We start from the raw sequence: 18,271 nt of genomic DNA, 5'->3' as shown, positions 1-18,271 counted from the left end.
ATCATTTTGATGGAACGTTTGCAAATTTGTGTTTATGGTTGGAACTTTTCTGAGCGATTTCAAGTTAATGCCAGCTTCTCGCTCAATTCCTCCTTCGCACAAGAAACAAAGATTTCGCTTTTTAAACATCCACTTTAAAATAATAACTAGCATATCGTAGCCCACATTTTCATACCCAATTATCTACTAGAGAATAATTAATGTGCCCTAATTTTCCCAGATCAGTAAGTTCATGTCAACATGAGCAAGCAGGCCTGCGAGTCCGCAGCGTTGTCGCTCTATATCGCAGGCTGACAATCCAATAAGCTGTCCCTCGCCTTCAAAGTCAGTCCGCAGCCCGATGTGTTAAGTTTACTTTTGGTTCTGTTGATACTGGGGGCCGTCCGCAGGGCCTAGAGAAAGCTCCGGATTTATTCTTTACGCGTACAGATCTTCTCGCTGGCGGCTACGAGGAGATTTCTGCCTTTCGTCACATCGAAATCTGTGGGAATGGCTCAATAGCGAAATCTGTTGTCATCGACTTTCTAGATTGTCCTCGTTCATTCCGTTGCTGTCATGAAATCAACTGCCGCCTCAGGCAATATGGGAACGGCCAGGCGAGGCAATCATCAAGAGCCCAAAGTGGGGATTGTCCGAAATATAGAAACGTCGAGACGAGAAGCGAAAAAGAGAAGACAAGAATAAAAAACAGGGCGTTGACACCAATAATGTCCCCGACAATGAACGGTGTGGCTGCGGTAAATCTTCTCAGGCAGTAAACTAAAGCTCCCTTGTAATATTTGAAAGCTTATCATAAATTGAAATTTATTCCTTGAAGGAATAAAAGTCGTAATGTTGAGTTATTAACTTAATGTACACCTGTACTCATGCATTCATATTTCGACATTATTCTCGGAAATTGGGAAGGAGCAGGCCCCGCTGCAGTGGTCTAGTGACTAAGGTACTCGGCTGCTGTTCCGCAGGTCGCGGGATAGAATCCCGGCTGCGGCGGCTGCATTTTCGATGAAGGCGGAATTGTTGTAGGCCTGTGTGCTCAGATTTCGGTGCACGTTAAAGAACCTCAGGTGGTCGAACTTTCCGGAGCCCTCCACCACAGCTTCTATCATAATCATATGGTGGTTTCAGGACGTTAAACCCCACATATCAATCAATCAATCAGTCTCTCGGAAGCAGGAATGGCGGCCTGACATAGCTGAAAGGAAAGTAGGTGAGAAAAATTATATCTATTTCAAAGGGCTAGTTATCCAAAATGAGTCCGAGTTATGTGTACACGCACTGGTGTAATGTGGTAAAACTGCGGTAACGTAAATACAAAGCTTTTGGCTCCCCAGGACGATTGAACAACTCCCATATAAACACATGGGGTCTCATGGTCAAATATTAAAATCTGTGTGAAGCCAGGCAGTTCGTAAGACAACTCTGTAGCGTTGCCAGACCTTTAAAATAAGCATCTGCTGTATAAAACTGGCAGTCGGTTTTTATAACTACCTTTGTTCGTCAGATATGGTCTTTATCGCGTTTTTTTTTTTCATTCAGTTACGGCAGGCCGCTGGAATGGCTGAGGAGAGATAGCTATACGTGCTCATGTCCCGTAATCCTCGTCATGGCTAGCTGTAGCTTAACCTATTTTTGCGGCACCATGCCTTTTTACTGGCACTGTTCTGTGAGAGCGTTTTTTTTAATTGTGATCGCAATTATAATGACATTCTCAGCTGGATTTTGCCGCCGACGTCGGCGTAATTCATTGTATATTTATACGTATCAATATATACGAAAACGCCAGGAAGAACAAAATCCAGAAAAAAAAAGACTCTGGCACACGGAAACGAACGCGTGACCTCCACATCGTGAGTGCGAGGCGTTAACCACTGAGCCACCGTGGGGTACTTTTTTTTTAATGAATGAAATTATCACCAGTAAAGTACACACAACATACTTCAGAAGTCAGGCAAACACACACAAGCGTCAAGAACGGGAAGCCACTCCGGAACGGGGTCACAAGTCTCAACAACACTGCGCACTTGAGCAGCTGCTTCTCGGAAGACAGATCTCGTCGACCGTGGTGGCTCGGCGTGTCTATCAATCATGCAACTTTTCCAAAGTGAATAAATCCGCAACAACATAAACAGGTCGTAAAGAGTATTATCAGTCAGACTCTTTTTGAATGGAAGGAACCTAATACCATGAGCTGTGATTGGAAGTTCTTTTCTTAATGTTCTTTTTAGAATGTCCCAAAAATAAAAACTGTCATGATAGTGAATAAAACAATGCTCTATAGTCTCAGGTTGGTTTCAGAGTCTACAATTCACGGTCGAGGGTACGTATATTGATTTTTCATTCAGCCACGTTTTCACTGGCAGCGTGGAAGTGTGCAGTTTAAAGAAAAATGTTTTCGCTGAAGAAGATATACACATTCTACGTGCACGAAATAATACATCGTGACCAGGCAGAAACGAATATGGCTTTCGATAAACAGGTTGGGGGAAAAGGTTATTCACAAGTGCAGCAGTTAAATTTGTTCTGTAAATACTATAAAAATATTCTAAGGTAAACCTGGCTTTCAAAAAACTGACAGTATCAACAATTTCTTTAGGAATCCCCGCAACGGCAATTCCTTAGCAACGCTTTTTGTGACATGAATCAAAGGAAGGTGGTAACATAGAGGGTTACGAAGAACCGCTAATACAAATGGGTGGCACACATCCTTGAGGTAAAAAAATCGCAACACCAACTGTCGCACGAACAAATGCACAAGGCAGAGGCCATCCTTTTCAAGTGGAAGAAAAAGATTCTCTTGTCATGGGTTCCCAAGAAGAGCTCCAAATAAAGCAGGCAAATATCCTATGAAAGGCTTTAATGTGTACACCAGAGCAATGCAACATCTGCAGTATATAAATAAGCTTTGATACAAGGAATATATTGCACGCTTTCGCTCTTGCAAAAACAGAAAGCTCCTGTCCATGCCATGTTGCCATCTTTCGGCGGATCGTAGTTATCGCAGCGGTCCAGTGTGGGACGCCGTTACAATAGTTATCGAGAGGCACACCAAGATATTTCATAGGAGTCGCATTCCAATGAATATTTGCGAAGACTGAAAGAGTTTAGGCACACATGCCTAGCCAAAATCCACTACTTTTATCAAAATTTATGCTGGCGCCAGCGACTTCAGAGAAACGTAAAGTAGTGCTGACTGCTTCTTGAACGCTGGGTTTATCAGCGCAAAAGAAGGCAATGTCATCTGCATAAGCTAGAACTTTAACTTTCTCAGCATCATATCGGTAGCCTCTTATGCTAGACTTTAGAAGCACACTTAAACATAATGGTTCCAGATAAATTGCAAAAAGCAAAGGCGAGAGCAGACATCCCTGACGTACAGATGAATTTAACTCTATTATATTGGAAAGATTGCGATTTACAATTAACTTTGTCGTGCACTTCTTATAACAGAGTGAAATACTTTTGTATAGTACATCACCCAACTGCAGGTGCCTTAGGAGCCGGAACAAAAAAGCATGCTGTACCTTATCAAATGCTTTTGCGAGGTTTATTTGAAAGAGGGCTACTTGGTCCATGCTACCGTCAATACACTCAAGAACTGAACGTGCAATATAAATGTTTGTCTGTATAGAGCGACCACATATTCCACATGTTTGGTGGTCACCTACACATTTAGTAATCACTGTCTGTAGCCGATTTGTCAACAATTTATCAAATATTTTGTAGTCAATGTTACATAACGATATAGGCCTGTATTCGTTAACTCTCTTTAATGCGTCAGGATCAGCACTTCTTTGGATTAACGTTGTATGGCTCTGATAGAAAGAAGGAGGAAGTTCACCATGGTCATAAGCCTCTTTAAAACATGCTCAAGGAAAGGTATCAGAAGTTCTGGAAAAGCTATGAAAAATTCGCCACCTAGGCCATTTGGGCCAACAGATTTGTTTTTCTCCAACGTTGTTATTCCAAATCTAATTTCCTCTCTGGTTATTCTACAGTGAGTCTATCTTCATCTTGTAACTGAGGCACAAGGGCAATGAAGTGGTCAGATTCTTCCTCAAAATTCACCTGAAGCTCAGCCGCGGTGTACAAACATTTGTAATAATTTTCAAATGCGGCTCTTATTTCACATGTCTCTGTGCAAACGGAACCCCGCGACTCAATTTGCAGTATCTGTTTAGAAAGTGCACATCTATTTTCATCCCCGAGGGATTTTTAGTGGGTTCCTATTCGTTGATATGGGTAACACTGGAACGATTCTTTGCTCCTCTGTATAAATCTGTATCATGTTTTTGTATCTGTGCTCGAATCACATTTATCTCGTCCCCATACAATCCCGGCTGTTGACTTTCAAAAGTATGGAGCTTATGAAGTAAATCATAAAGATAGCGTTTTTGAGCTTTTTTTTCTTTGCGCTATTTACATGAAATACTAATTGCCTGATACTCGACTCTTTCTTTGAACCTCTCCCATTGAGCGAAAATTGCCAGCTGTCGACACTGTGTTACCTCTTGTATCGATTCTTTTACTACTTTAACAAAATAATCTTCGCGCAACAACTGTACGTTAAGCTTCCAGAGGTCCCAGTTTAGAGGGGTTTTACGAAAGTTTTCAGGACCCCAAGAAACAGTGACCAAGCAATGGTCTGTAAAAAATATGGGCTTTACAGCCTGATTATGAATGTGAGACCATAAGCTTAGAGATGCATATACACGGTCAAGCCGAGCATGAGAGATGCCTTGAAAGTGCGTGAACCTCACCGAGGAAGGTGCGTGCGCTCCCACATCTATTAAATTGTGGTCATTCAATAGTTTCTGCAGTAAGGCGGCACTTGCATCATAACGATTTGATATATATGAATAATCTCTCGCGTCACAAACACAATTAAAGTCTCCCAAAACTATCAAAATTCTGTCAGTGTTTAGCATCGAAGTTAAACAGAGGAAAAAAGAATTCATTTCATTCACTTTGGAGGGAGCATAGACAAAAATAAACCTCCAATTATGGGAATGAAAAGATAAGTCGCAACAAATGAGGCGTCCTTCCCCATCAGCATGTAGTGACGTCAAAATATGATTCAAGTGGTTTTTAACTAATTAAAAAGCATCCAGCCAAGGCACCGCGTGCTGGGCTAACGTATAAATTGTAATCTCGGAAAACTTCCAGTGTAAGATCGGCGTCACGACCAGCTGAAATCTTAGTCTCTTGCACTGCAAGTACATCAATGTTGTACTGCTGAAGCACGTGGCGCAACTTCCACTGACGCCTTACATTCCTCAAGCCACGTACGTTGAGTGTCGCTACACAGATGGGAAACGTTCGCGCGCCAGCCATTTTGCTATCTTAGAACTTTCGTAGGTCACCTTTAGCCACAGGGCAACCAGTGGCTGTACCTCCTTTGCACTTTTTAGGAGCACTTTCCCGAGAACGCTGGCATAGGCGGCGCGTCCTTTGGTCCCCAAAGAAGGTGACACGTGGACCACATGAAGACACTTGCTCTGTCGTGTCTGGCGCACTCATTGTTGCTTCGTCGGTGACCAGTGCCTGACGCTTCCTTGTCTGACCGCTATCCATTCCTTCTTGTTCCTCATTGTCAGGAGACTTGTCTTTAAGGTCTTCCAAGTGGTGTTCTTCTGCAGCATTGCATTCATTTAGGCTTTCACTGGCACCGTTAGCGATGTTATTTTGCGTGCCGAGGGTATCCATGGACAAGTGTTCAGCTTCTTTTAAGGCACCTTCTGCTCCTCCCGCTGCTTCTCCTGTTGCATCAACTACCTCAGTGACATTTATAAGATGATCCAGATGTTGCGCTTCTGTGCCTTGGCCAGAACGGAGTTTGTTGGCATAAGTCGACATGCAGGCATCCGACGAGTGACCAAATCGCTGGCACTGCAAGCACCTCGGTGTTTTGCACTGTCGACGTGCATGCCCCACTCGCTTGCACCGAAGACACAGTGGAGGCCTACCGGGAATAAGTACGAGGCATTGGTGGCCATAGAATGACATAAGGTGTGGTATTCAGCTCACAGTGATGGTGTGCTTGAGCTCCAAGGCAACGTTCCTATTTTTTCTCATCCATTGTTCCATTGCTGCACATCTCCATGCCTCTTTTTCAACGGACTTCACGACGCTGTGAGCTTGGAACGCCTCTTCAACACGTCGCGATTCAAGATGAGGCGGAAGCCAAAGAAGTTTCAGCCTAATATTCTGGGTTTCCGGATCTAGCACCATGCACTTCAGCCCTTTTACACGGAGCTCCCCACAAGTGACGAGTTTGTTGAACCATCCATACATGGCTCATCCATCATCAAATGAACCATCCATACATGGCTCATTTGATACTGGCCAACTCTTATAATGTCCGCTGTGCTCACCACTTTAAGCAGCGCGTCATGGAAGTTTGGGGCAGAGTACGGCCTACCGCTCTAGTCGGCATGAAGGAAAACGGAATTCAAAACGTCGTTACCAGTTGGAAGACGTGGCAGGATGACTTTATAGCTTGAGTCTTCATCTCGAAACGTTGTCGATGATCCTCGGCCATTGGCCGATATGCTGTTACCAGCAGAGAGAATTTTAGAACGCAGCCGATCGGTGCGGCTACCGGGATCGGTGCGGCTTCCGGGTTCGGCTTCCGGTGTGGGTATCTTCTTGGACGTTCAAGCGGCAAGGTATTTATATCTACCACTTACCGCTGTTGGCAGGCATCTCGGAGGGGAACTATGGCGTCTTCAGCAATATATGGAAGATGGCGCACTGAGCGCGCGGCGGCTTTCATCTCTTACTCGTGCTTTGGCCCGCGTAGAGAATAAGAGGGTGTATGCTTGATCGCACACCCTTATCTTGCAGTGGAAATGTCCGTACGTCTCGTACGTATTCTGTTTTAGTTACCGGGCGCACAAAGGTTGCTGCAATCGTTGCACATTCTCCGCTTGCGAAAAGAGCGCGCTTTTCAGACAGGGCGAAGTACTAACTGACTGAGACACCTATTCGCGTCCATCTGTACGTGTGAGTACGTTTTGTGCGTCATTTGTGCGTGAGAAACGCGGGGCACATTTAGATCTCCTTGCCATTCTGCGCGTTACCTTCTAATTTGTTCCTACCGCGTTCATTGCTTCGCCTTTGCGGCAAAGCTGTGGCTTTTTTCGTTAATGCATGAATTTTTATCACGCACAAATGTTATCATGCTTATTAGATTAAAAAGGCATATTAGGTTTTAAAAAAATGGTAAAGCTCGCCCTCAGCTGCGCAACGCTGGTAGCGTATATCGGTTTTATCTAGGCGTTAGCTAAGTGATACTACATTGTCTATACGTTGACTCTCTGCGCAAAAATATTCCAGTTAAATCTCGCACATCCACGAACACGACGCTGATGTCCGAACTGCAGACTCGAGCTGAAACCAAACGTTCACACTGCCTCATTGGTCTACGCTTCGGGCTCTTGTCGCAGTCATCGTTGCCTTTCCCGTTCCCTGGAATTCTCTCGATGTATGTGCTCTGAGCTTTGGTTCGCGGCCGTCGCATCGCAGTCATTTGTTGGGCTAACTCTTGTCTTCATCATTCCTAGTGGACTAGTCGGGAGCTGTGGAACTTGCCTAATTTCTGTGGCACCCACCAGTTTAGTATTATGACATACATTTTTTAGAAAAGTCGCAGTCACAAGTTACGGCTGGCTTAAGCAGTTTCATTATTAAAATACATGTATTTCTCAGCAGCGTTCGCACTATCCTAAAATTAATATAGAACGGAAAAACGTGCTCTTGCAAAAAAATTAATTCCTTATGCGGGTTGCGGTTTTGTCTCAAAGTCCTTAGGACCGATCCACGCACTTCCCGCACAGCCACAACGCACGTGCCACGACCCCTACCGCACGCAAGCGGGGGACAAATAAGCCAATTGGCGACGCTGCGGAGGGTGAAAGAGCGTCGCCAATTGGCTTATTTGTCCTCCGCTTGAGTGTGGTAGGGGTCCCGGCACGTGCGTTGCGGTCGTGCGGGAAGCGCGTGGAACAGCCCTTACATACACAACAGTTACGTTTACAGAGCAAAGTGTTCGTGAGTGAGACATGTAATAAATAAACGCTGCAATGTTCCGTGTTGACAGCCTGGAGAACTTAGCATTGTTATATGTATATGATATATCTCGCCTCTCATTTCACTGCAGCTTCGCAAGTTACTGCAAACGTTACGAGCTTTAGTGTCTTCCTGTGTCACAGTGGCTGGCTCAGGGCGTAACTTCTGCAAGATCCTGCACGACCAAAATCATATATTATTATTAGAGCACGAACCAAAGGCAATAAAATACGTTCTCGTTTGTTAAGCGGATGTAATAAAAGGTACAACAGATGGTAGCCGCAGGAAGTGGAAAAAACGGCGTTGCAAAAGACGTATGTTTTGTGCTTCCATAAAAATAACTCCTTCGGCCGCGCTAGTAAAAGCCATCGTGATACAATGAATCACAAGTAAGACTCGAGGACCATTAGTTGCTTCACCTAATGCGGCTATCAGAAAGACACTATATCTCGCTTTGGCAGTCTTTATACCGCATCGGCTACTTGATAGGTTAAGTGTGTTCATTTTCACTGAAATACATGGAAAGAGTCTCAGCAGACAAAGGTTTACGTGATTATAGATTTACAAAGAGGTTCCCCGATGCTTTATCGTGGCTATAGCAGTAATCGTGAAAGGAGCAAAAAGAAGTGTAGATCCTAGATACCATGAGGTTCACATACAGTAATGGCTGCACTGGAAGCTGTTGAAACTTTAGAAGTTTTCTGTTCAAATGTGTACCTGCATCTTAGTCACGTACTTGAGTTATGACTTCGCATACTCTGAAGTTCATTGGCACTGGCTTATATTTGATCAGAAACGCACAGATAAGTGTGATGAGTCAATATGTTCTCGCCTTTTAGAACAACAATAAGAAGAATAATAGGAAAAGCTGGCAATGTTCGTATAAAATAGACGACTCCTTTGAAAATAGTTTCTCTTAGTTTACAACAGCCAATTGTTACCCGAATAAAACATTTGTGACATTTATACGGAGACATGTTATGCATGAATTTATTACCTTCTCATGTATGCTTTCTTAGTGCGATAAATATACTTCTCAACACTTCTACGCTTGCTTGGGACTCTGGGTTATTACACTCACTTTTTTCCCTGTTATATTGTCGTACAAAAACGTGATAGGTTCATGAAATAAGCACACTGTTACACACATGCACATATAAAAACACACATTTTTCACTCAGGGCTTCCAAGAATGTTATATCATGCCTGCGTGTGTGGTTTTTAAATTACACATACAACAACCAAATACCTACACAGTAAACGCCGCAATTAAAAAATATATTGGTTCCCCGGCATTTGCAGTATATTTGCATATATCTAATTTTCTTCCTTTTAGTTGCTTTCAACGTCAATATTTCGTTTTTTTTTTCAACTTGAAAAGAGTACAATATCTTAAAGTAACTATAATACTTACGATTGTGGGCTGGCTGGGCGGAAGTGCATCTCTAGTATGGGCGCACTCTGGAAAATTTATGCTGCTGGTACTCAAAGGAATGCTCCGTCGGAAGTGGATGCGCTGTAATGGATACAGGGGAGGATGATAGATAAATGGCTGAGATGCGATTGCTGTACTTCCATTTCCACAACTTAGACTTTCAACTCGTCATCTCAGAAACCGCGCTTCTGAAACTGCACTTAGCAGATGGCCGCACTTACCGTTTTCTCCCCACCTTCTAACATACGTATAGAAGTCAAGAAAATTTACGTGCAGACAGATTTATCAGCGTAAATATATAACGAATAGCACTTAACGTGGACAGGAGTTTCCGCGTGAACAATGCACCAACCATTTGTTATAGCCTTGAAATGCATGGCACGTGGCTATACATTACGACACCGTGAACCAGATGCTACCTACAGAGGCTGCAGAAATTTTTTTTCTACCCGTGTTATCATCCATATCTACATCCGTACAGAAAGCCAAGTATATTTCGACGGGACTACGAAAACAGACCTCAACACAACATCAGTATCAACAGCAAATAAAGATGTCAAGTGTTATGGAGTTTTTTTTTATAATTGCCCTTTGTTACCTTCATGATTACCTCTGTATACACAATACTGCCAAAAGTTCCATTACAGCGTAAATATAGCGCGAGAGAGACACAGACAAGAAACTGCCCACTACAATCACTTACTCGCAGCTGAAAGCGTTACATTTACGCTATAATGGGCCAGTACCAACTCACTGGCCTCACCGTTTTGCTACCAATAGTATAGTTCGTTAATTTTGAGTTTTGACTTAAACCTTTAGTATAGATGCCCGATTCTTGAAACAATAATTTCAATTACATAACATATAACTCCTTAAAATAAGTTAAACATAACTGCTCACACTGCTAAAAGCTTATAGCGACAGGAGTAAGTACAGTTGGTAGTCAATCAAGCAAAATAGTGGGGATACTCTCAGTGATGTATTTTTCAATGGCGCCGTATACATGTGTTCATTTATTTATTTACATATTCATTTATTGTTTAATTATTTTTCGTTTATTTATTTATTTATACCAGCGCTATAAAAACATGTTACTGGCATAATTTTGCAACAATGGCACCACCACCATCGCGTGATTGCGTAAGCAGCGTTCCTTGCGTGGAGCTTGCAAACTAATAACTAATAATGACTCAGCCATGGCAAGCTAGGTTATCCAGGTCATTTTATCAAAGCTAGATAGTCATAAAAAGAATCAGACACTGTTGCAGACAATTTCAAAAATCAATGCTTGCGATTAACTCGCATGTTAAGATTGAGGTAGCCTGTATAGTCCTTGCAGCCTGCGATAATAAATGGCACACCCGAAAAAACAACGGAAGCCACACGAGAATCGACACTGTCCACATAATGACTACGATCTGAAGCCACTCTTGTCAAGGGGACGAGTGAGGGGGGACGAAGGGATGGTGCCCACATAGTCAACAAATGCAGACGCCGCTCGAAAAGACGCATCGTGAACACTTTGGCTCAAGACGGCATCGTCCATCATGCTCTCTAACTTGTGTTCTGTATATTTCGTGAGGAACCAGCGTAGTGCAAAAGAGTCTGGGAACGTGCCGTCTATTATGGCAACTGCAGGTGGCGTCATGCGCACTATGAATATGGTGTTTAAGGCTATAAAACTGAATGGTAGCGTGCATACTGGTCAAGGTATGAAAAAAAGAAAAAAAAAACCTATAGTCGCAATGCTAGTCAACCGAATTTCACTCCCTTACTTTACTGATTATTGTTGCTAGCATTGTTTACTGAACAGTACTTTTAGATGCACAGTAAAGTGTCTCAGCAGGACGATTGGGCATTGCATATGCAATGGCTATTGGCGCAAAAGGGCCAAACCCTATATAGGTTGGCACATGACGCACCGATACAACTCCCATGATGTCATTACTGGTGCCCTTTATTTATAGAGAACATTTGGAAATTTACCATCTGGATTGCTAAAAATAGTCGCTGACGTCTTCGGTAAATTCGCGGCTGGTAGAGAACCACGTCCTCTCAGAAAACTTGATAGAAAAAAGTCTTTCAAGTGTTTTAAGAAGTGGCTGAAACCTACTTCATTTTTCTTTCGCAACCGCAGGACATGTTCCGTCCATTCAACAACTCCCATCGCATCCAGCCAGACCCGAAAAAAAAAATCTTCCTTCTGTATGTCGGTAACAGCTTCATGCGATCCGCAAATTGGCTTTGCTCGCTTGGGGTAGAAACAATGATGTCAAAAAGTAAAAAAAAAGAAAAATGGAACACAAGTGGTTTCGGCATTCACCCTGCGCAGTGATTTCAAACAAGACTCGCTTCGAGTGTACCATTATCAGTTGCAGAGCACCTTCGGTAGGTCCCCAATAAAACAAAACACTGGTGCTTCAGAAATTGCCTTTCAGGTCTGCAGCAGCTAGCGTCTCTCGGGCCTTCCCGTTTTCATTTTCGTACCTGTAGGCTAACTTGCTTGCTTCTTTATTTATACTAGCTCCCATTGCATGGAAGCGTCTGCTGGGACTATCTCTGTCACGTGCCACCTCGTGTGATCTCAGCCCTCGTCATGGAAACCTTGACTCAAACTGACCGAGTAGATACCCGACCACAGAACAACATTTATTGAAGTACGTAGTGGCCCTCGATTTCAGAAACACGGCATAGGTAAGATAAAGAATTGAATGCGTGTCTAGATGCTGTTGATTGAAGTTTGGTCGCTCTCTGTTCAAGCTTCACGGATGTCTTAAAATAGTGTGCGTTTAAACGAAATAAAAAAGATTGTAGACAGTTTAGTCACTAAATTAAAATTGAATTAACACAATGTAGTTGTCGGAAGTGCTGAGAGACATTAGTTAACATCGATTAATGTACAGTCATCAATAACCATCAGTTACAGTTAGCCAACATTGGCATGCACTTGCCCCTTGTCTTGTCAGCATTATCTAGAACTTACTAATACTATTGGTGTACTCATAATCACGATGATAGAAATTGGTCAGGAATCACTTATGCTCTGTTACGCAATGGGGCCATAGCCGTTAACACGGTTCTCCATTAGTAAAAGAAAAGCACAACCATCCCCCCCCCCTCCTGTTCTAGTGGCCGAGTGCTAATGGAAACAAGCTTCATAATGAACGCAACACGTAAAATAAAGCAATGACAAAAAACATTACAATGACCTGCCTACATTGCCGTTCGCTTTTTAGGCGTAACGGTTACTAAGGTAGCAGTTTTTGGGATGCAACATCAGGAGTGCTCGGTCGCCACAATTGAAAAAAAATTATGGTTATTCCATTGTACTATTAACAATAGCAGGACTGGTCCAACTGAGCAAAAGTCTTGAAATACTTTATATCCATTGTACTATTAACAATAGCAGGACTGGTGCAACTGAGCAAAAGTCTTGATATACTTTATATGTGTTTATCGGCTTAGTGGCGAAAATTACGCAAATTATACATTACTGCAGGGCTTATTCCCAGATTATTACACAAGGGTTAACGTGAGCCGAAGTATCTCGAAACTTTTAGGGCGAAAAAAAAAAGAACGACTATTTATCCCATTTTTTTTTGTATAAGCATTAAATGTTGTAGGTGGCCGACGGATTCAGGTTTGCGAACTTCGGAGGCGATCGCCCTGCCCATAGTTTCTTTTTCGCTATTTGTTTTGAACAATGACCCGTTTATGTTTGTTTTCAACTTAGTGCGGGTGTGCTACTTTGCACGCAGTATTGTATCGCATCCCTATCTCACCGTACCACCCCCCAACATAGTCGTCGTCACTCATCACCAGTCACATGCGAGGCCTCTAGCCGTCAAAAAATTGGTCCGCCAAAAGTAATTATTTGCTCAAGATGGAGTAGGAAGTGCACGGAGAGGATATTTCAGAAGAAGAGTTTACTCAAGATAAAGGTTGGCAGTCCGCTAGGGCCAGAAGAGCTGGCACCAAAACACGCACTGCTGACTCTTACGCACTATCGTCGCAGCCGGGCGCACGCCGCGGCAAATCGAGAGGCGCTGCGCTGAAGTCCAAAGTAATACGGACGAAAAAGATGCCCTCCCTTCCTCAAGATGACATCAAGATTGTGATCCGGCCGAGAGGGGGACTCAATATCTTGAAAATTGGTGCAGCTATGGTGGCGGACGCAATACTAGTTGCCGCTGGCATAAGCCAGGAAGATTTGTACCAAGATACTCTATGTCCGAATCTGCAGCAAAATATTATGGTTGCCAGTACTCCCAAGCGCGAAAACGCCGACCGATACATTCGGATGAAGCAAATACTCATTTCACGCAAGGTGCAGGAGCTAAGTGCCTATGAGACTGCCCCACACTCCACTTGCAAAGGGGTGATTCGCGGCGTCTCACTTCAAGATGGCCCTGACGTCATCGATGCGAAGATTGTTAACACAAATAATCCACTCGCCTTAGCAGCCAAGAGAATAGCCCAAACTGGCACGGTCCTCATCGCTTTCGACGGGTATCGTGTACCGAGCTTTGTCAGGTATGGACCAGTGCTGATGCAGTGCTCACTCTACCACAAGCAAATCGACGTGTGTTATGCGTGCGGCCGTCTTGGTCATCGTGCTGACGTGTGCCCCACTCCCGGTGACACGATTTGCCGAGGCTGTGGTGCAGCAAGCCCTGACAAGCAACATGTGTGTACTCCCAAGTGCAAATTCTGTGGTGGCCAGCATCTCACGGCTAGCAAAGACTGTGCTCAAAGGTTCAAGATCCCGTACATTGTGCACCGTCGTCGCAGTGAGAATGCCAGAATGGCTGGTGCTGCGTCACCGTCCCCGCAACGTCACCTCGAAACTGCGGACGACTTCCAGTCTTCGTCACCCACCACGGATGCTCAGCGCAGAGGACGCCCCCGTTCCAGGGGACGCTCGGGAGGCCGCTCCGGATCCAGGCGCCGTGGTGCCTCCAAGGGATGTTCCCGCTCGCGCTCCAGGTCGACAGAATGTGCCCGGGGAAGTTCCTCTTCTCAGCCTCGCTCCAACTCAAAGCCGGGGCACGTTTCGTCGGGGCCGACCAGGTCCCGCTCTCACACGCCCACCACCTCTAACAGCAAGAAGCCGACGCTCTCCTGGGCCGACAAGGCCCGAGGAAGACGTGAGTCTCCTAGAGGCGACGAAAAGAATCGCGGTTTTCCCCACGCGAGTGAACTCGACGAGATGCGACGAGCTAACGATTAGCTGAAGATAGAAAACGCGCAGCTTAAGCAAGAAATGAGCCGGCTAGCAGCGGAGATGGCGGAGATTAGAAAGCTCGCGTCCTCGCCCCTTCGGCGCAGCCCGCTCCAACCCCGGTCCCCATGGATACGTCCGAGGCACTTCATAGGCCTACCGGAACCAAGCGCCGAGTGGTTGAGAACACACAAGAAGAAGAGGTGGTAAACCTACTGTCGGAACTCAAGGTTTCCTTTGTGAACATGCAGGCTACCTTAGCGAAAATTCAAGAAGCCGTGGCGCACCCCAAGATGGGATTAGGAGCACTGAGTGAACGCATAAGCAAGTTAGAAGAGGTCGATGTGAGGAGAGACCGCGGTCCGACTCCTTTGCAGGTCTCAGCACAACGCAATGTACTAGCGCCATCGACTGAGGGCGCGATCCTCCGGGCCGCTATAGCTGCTCAACCATCCCCTCAGCCTAAACATGGATAGTGTGGACGAAAACTTCAGAATGTGGCAATGGAACTCTGGCGGGTTTACTCACGAAAAGCCCATTCTACAGCAATATTTAAGAACTCTCGATGTTAAGCCCCAAATCATCGCTGTTCAGGAAGTTGCGTCTGGCACCCCCATCAAAATCCCGGGTTACCTAGTAGCGTCATCACATTCAGGAGTTGCCACACTTATCAGCAAAAGGTACAATTACCTATCGCGTGACCTCGGTGCAGTTGCCGATGGCATTGAGTACGTAATGACTGAAATTAAATGAACTCACCCAAGAAGGGTCTTCGAAGAAATAGCCTCTTTATTCTCAACGTATACTGGAGTCCCAGTTATCGCAGGGCGAGAGCAAACTCTCTCATCAAAAGGGCTGTGAGCATGACCAGTAGTTATCCCCTTGTAGTCGTAGGGAATTTCAACGCCCCACACAGCGTGTGGGGATACATGTATGATACCCCCAAGGGACGCGAGCTATGGCAGACTGCGACAAAAGCCGACTTGATGCTTATAACTGACAAGTATTTCCCCACTAGGAGAGGTAACTCCATATGTCGCGATACCACCCCGGACCTGACATTTATGAAGAATATAGATGGGGTCAAATGGGTCAACATGGCTCTAGACCTCAGAAGCGACCACTACATTATCGAGGTATCCTTCGCGATTGCCTGCTTTCGGACGAAAAAATTCAAGGTGGTCGACTGGGACGTTTTTCGCGAAGTCAGAGCTGAGAGAGCACCGACGGCTGGGGAAGACTTTGAAGGATGGTACAAAGGAATCAGAGATGACGCCATGGCAGCGACCAAGGAGGTCGTCACTTACCTCGGTGTTGAAAACATGGACAGCAGGTTGGCACACCTACTAGAACCCAAGCAAGTCCTACTCACGAGGTGGAAGGGACAGAAGCATAACAGGAAGCTCCGCAAGAAAGTTTCCGAGGTTAACAGGGCGATCGAGGAGCACTGCAAAACCTTGTGTAAACAACAATGGCATGAGCTCTGTGAGCATCGAGGGTCAGCTCAGATCTGGGAAGAGCTGGGGTCTTCTCAAACACCTTCTCGATCAGGGCAGCACCAGGTCCAGCGAGATGCGATCCCTCGCGCGAGCCATCCATCTAGGTACTGACTCTACCCCGGACAAATTGGTTGTCAACAAGCTTATAGACAGGTGTCTGCCAGTCGCGGATAGCTCTGCACCCACACAGTTTCCGGATTACGCGGGGTGCGACGTACCGGAGTTGGACCAGGACTATACTGTGGCCGAGATACGGCAGGCTCTCTTTTCCCTAAATGCCAAATTCGCCCCTGGCCCTGATGGCATAACCAATAAGATGCTCAAGAACCTTGATGATGACTCCATCGAATTCCTTATGGAAAAGATTAATGAGGTGTGGTGCAGTGGGGAGGTTCCCGCACAATGGAAGACGGTCTACACAGTTCTAATCCCGAAACCTGGTAAAGCACCAGGAATAGATAATCTAAAACCGATTTCCTTAACTTCCTGTGTCGGTAAGGTCGCAGAGCACGCCCTTCTGAACCGACTCACGGTGCACCTCGAGACCAATGATATGTACACCCACAATATGATTGGTTTCAGAGCTGGTCTTTCGACACAGGATGTCATGAAGCTGATAAAGCATCAGATCATCGAGCGGAGCACAGGAGATACCAGAGCCATCCTTGGATCAGACCTGGAGAAGGCTTTCGACAACGTTTCTCACGAATTCATTCTCCAGTCTATTGTCAGCCTAGGGCTAGGGAAGAGGGTCTACAGCTTCGTGAGATCCTTTCTTTACCAGAGAACTACCAAGCTCAAGATAGAAGGGCACTTCTCACGAGAGATCAACCTCGGTTCACGCGGCACGCCTCAGGGCTCAGTTATTTCACCAACACTATTAACATCGCGATGATCGGGCTCTCCAAGGAACTCGCGAAGACACAAGGAATCAATCATACCATCTACGCAGATGATATAACCATCTGGTGCACCGGTGGGAGCGATGGTCAAGTTGAGGAAGCCATGCAGCGCGCAATCGACGTGACCGAACGTTTCCTCCGTCCCACCGGTCTCAGGTGCTCCCCATCGAAATCTGAACTTCTGCTCTGCAAGAAAAGACCCCGAGGCGGCGGCCACCGTGACTGGAAACCTGCGTCTCAAAGTGAAATACGACTTTTGACTAGTGACGGGTCCCCAGTGCCCAGAGTGGATTCGCTCCGAATATTGGGTATGTATATCGAGTCCAACGGCGCTAACAGAACTGCACTGAGACAGATCACTACCAAGACGGAAAGTTCTCTCAGCCTCATCCGGAGGATCACCAACAGACACCGGGGAATCAAGGAAGACAATCTCATCCGCATCATACATGCGTTTGTGCTCTGCCACCTTTCGTACTCGGCGGCCATGTATAATTGGCATGTTGCATATGGAAGTAAGCTCAATTCCCTCATAAGAAAGGTCTTCAAGCTCGCGCTCGGCTTGCCTGTAAGCACTCGCACTGAAAACCTTTTCAAGCTTGGTGTTCACAATACACTCGAAGAGATAATCAAGGCGCAAGGGCGCTCACAGCTGCTCAGGCTTTTCGGAACCAAATCGGGGCGCAGATACTCGATAATTTGGGCCTCAACTCTATTGACCAGTGCCCCGATTCCATGCAGATTCCCAGAAACATCAGGTCTCAACTGCGCATCGCACCCATTGCCCGCAATATGCACCCTGCGCACAGCGTCGGTCGGTGTAGGGCCAGGGGTAGAGCTCTGCTCGAGCACGTCCGTAGCAACCCCACTGATGCAAGCTTTGTGGATGCTACGCCATATGTCCAACAATAGGCATTCGCTGTTTCCATGGTCGACTCAAATTCCAGGCCCACTTGCTTCACCACAGTACGCACATCGAAGCCCGTGATAGCCGAACAGGTTGCAATCGCGCTGGCTATGCTAGATAGTCGCAGAGAGTCAATATACAGCGACTCCAAGATGGCTAACAAAGCCTACGAAACCGGGATGGTAGGCCCTCAGGCCCTCCGCATTCTCCAAAGCGTCAAGAGTATCACGCCCATTTCTC

General features: G+C 45.6%; 1 long non-coding RNA gene across 1 annotated transcript in view; it reads right to left on the bottom strand.

The window, feature by feature from the left end:
- Positions 1–18,271, bottom strand: part of LOC142777291 (uncharacterized) — an 85,500-nt gene that overhangs the window by 59,464 nt on the left and 7,765 nt on the right. Inside the window, exon 2 of the long non-coding RNA XR_012888012.1 lies at positions 9,482–9,583. This is a non-coding gene — a long non-coding RNA (uncharacterized LOC142777291). The remainder of the gene's footprint in view (positions 1–9,481; positions 9,584–18,271) is intronic.

This window comes from Rhipicephalus microplus, chromosome X, assembly GCF_043290135.1.
Source record: "Rhipicephalus microplus isolate Deutch F79 chromosome X, USDA_Rmic, whole genome shotgun sequence".
NCBI classification, from domain to species: Eukaryota; Metazoa; Arthropoda; class Arachnida; order Ixodida; family Ixodidae; genus Rhipicephalus; species Rhipicephalus microplus.
This window is presented reverse-complemented; position numbering and strand designations above follow the sequence as displayed.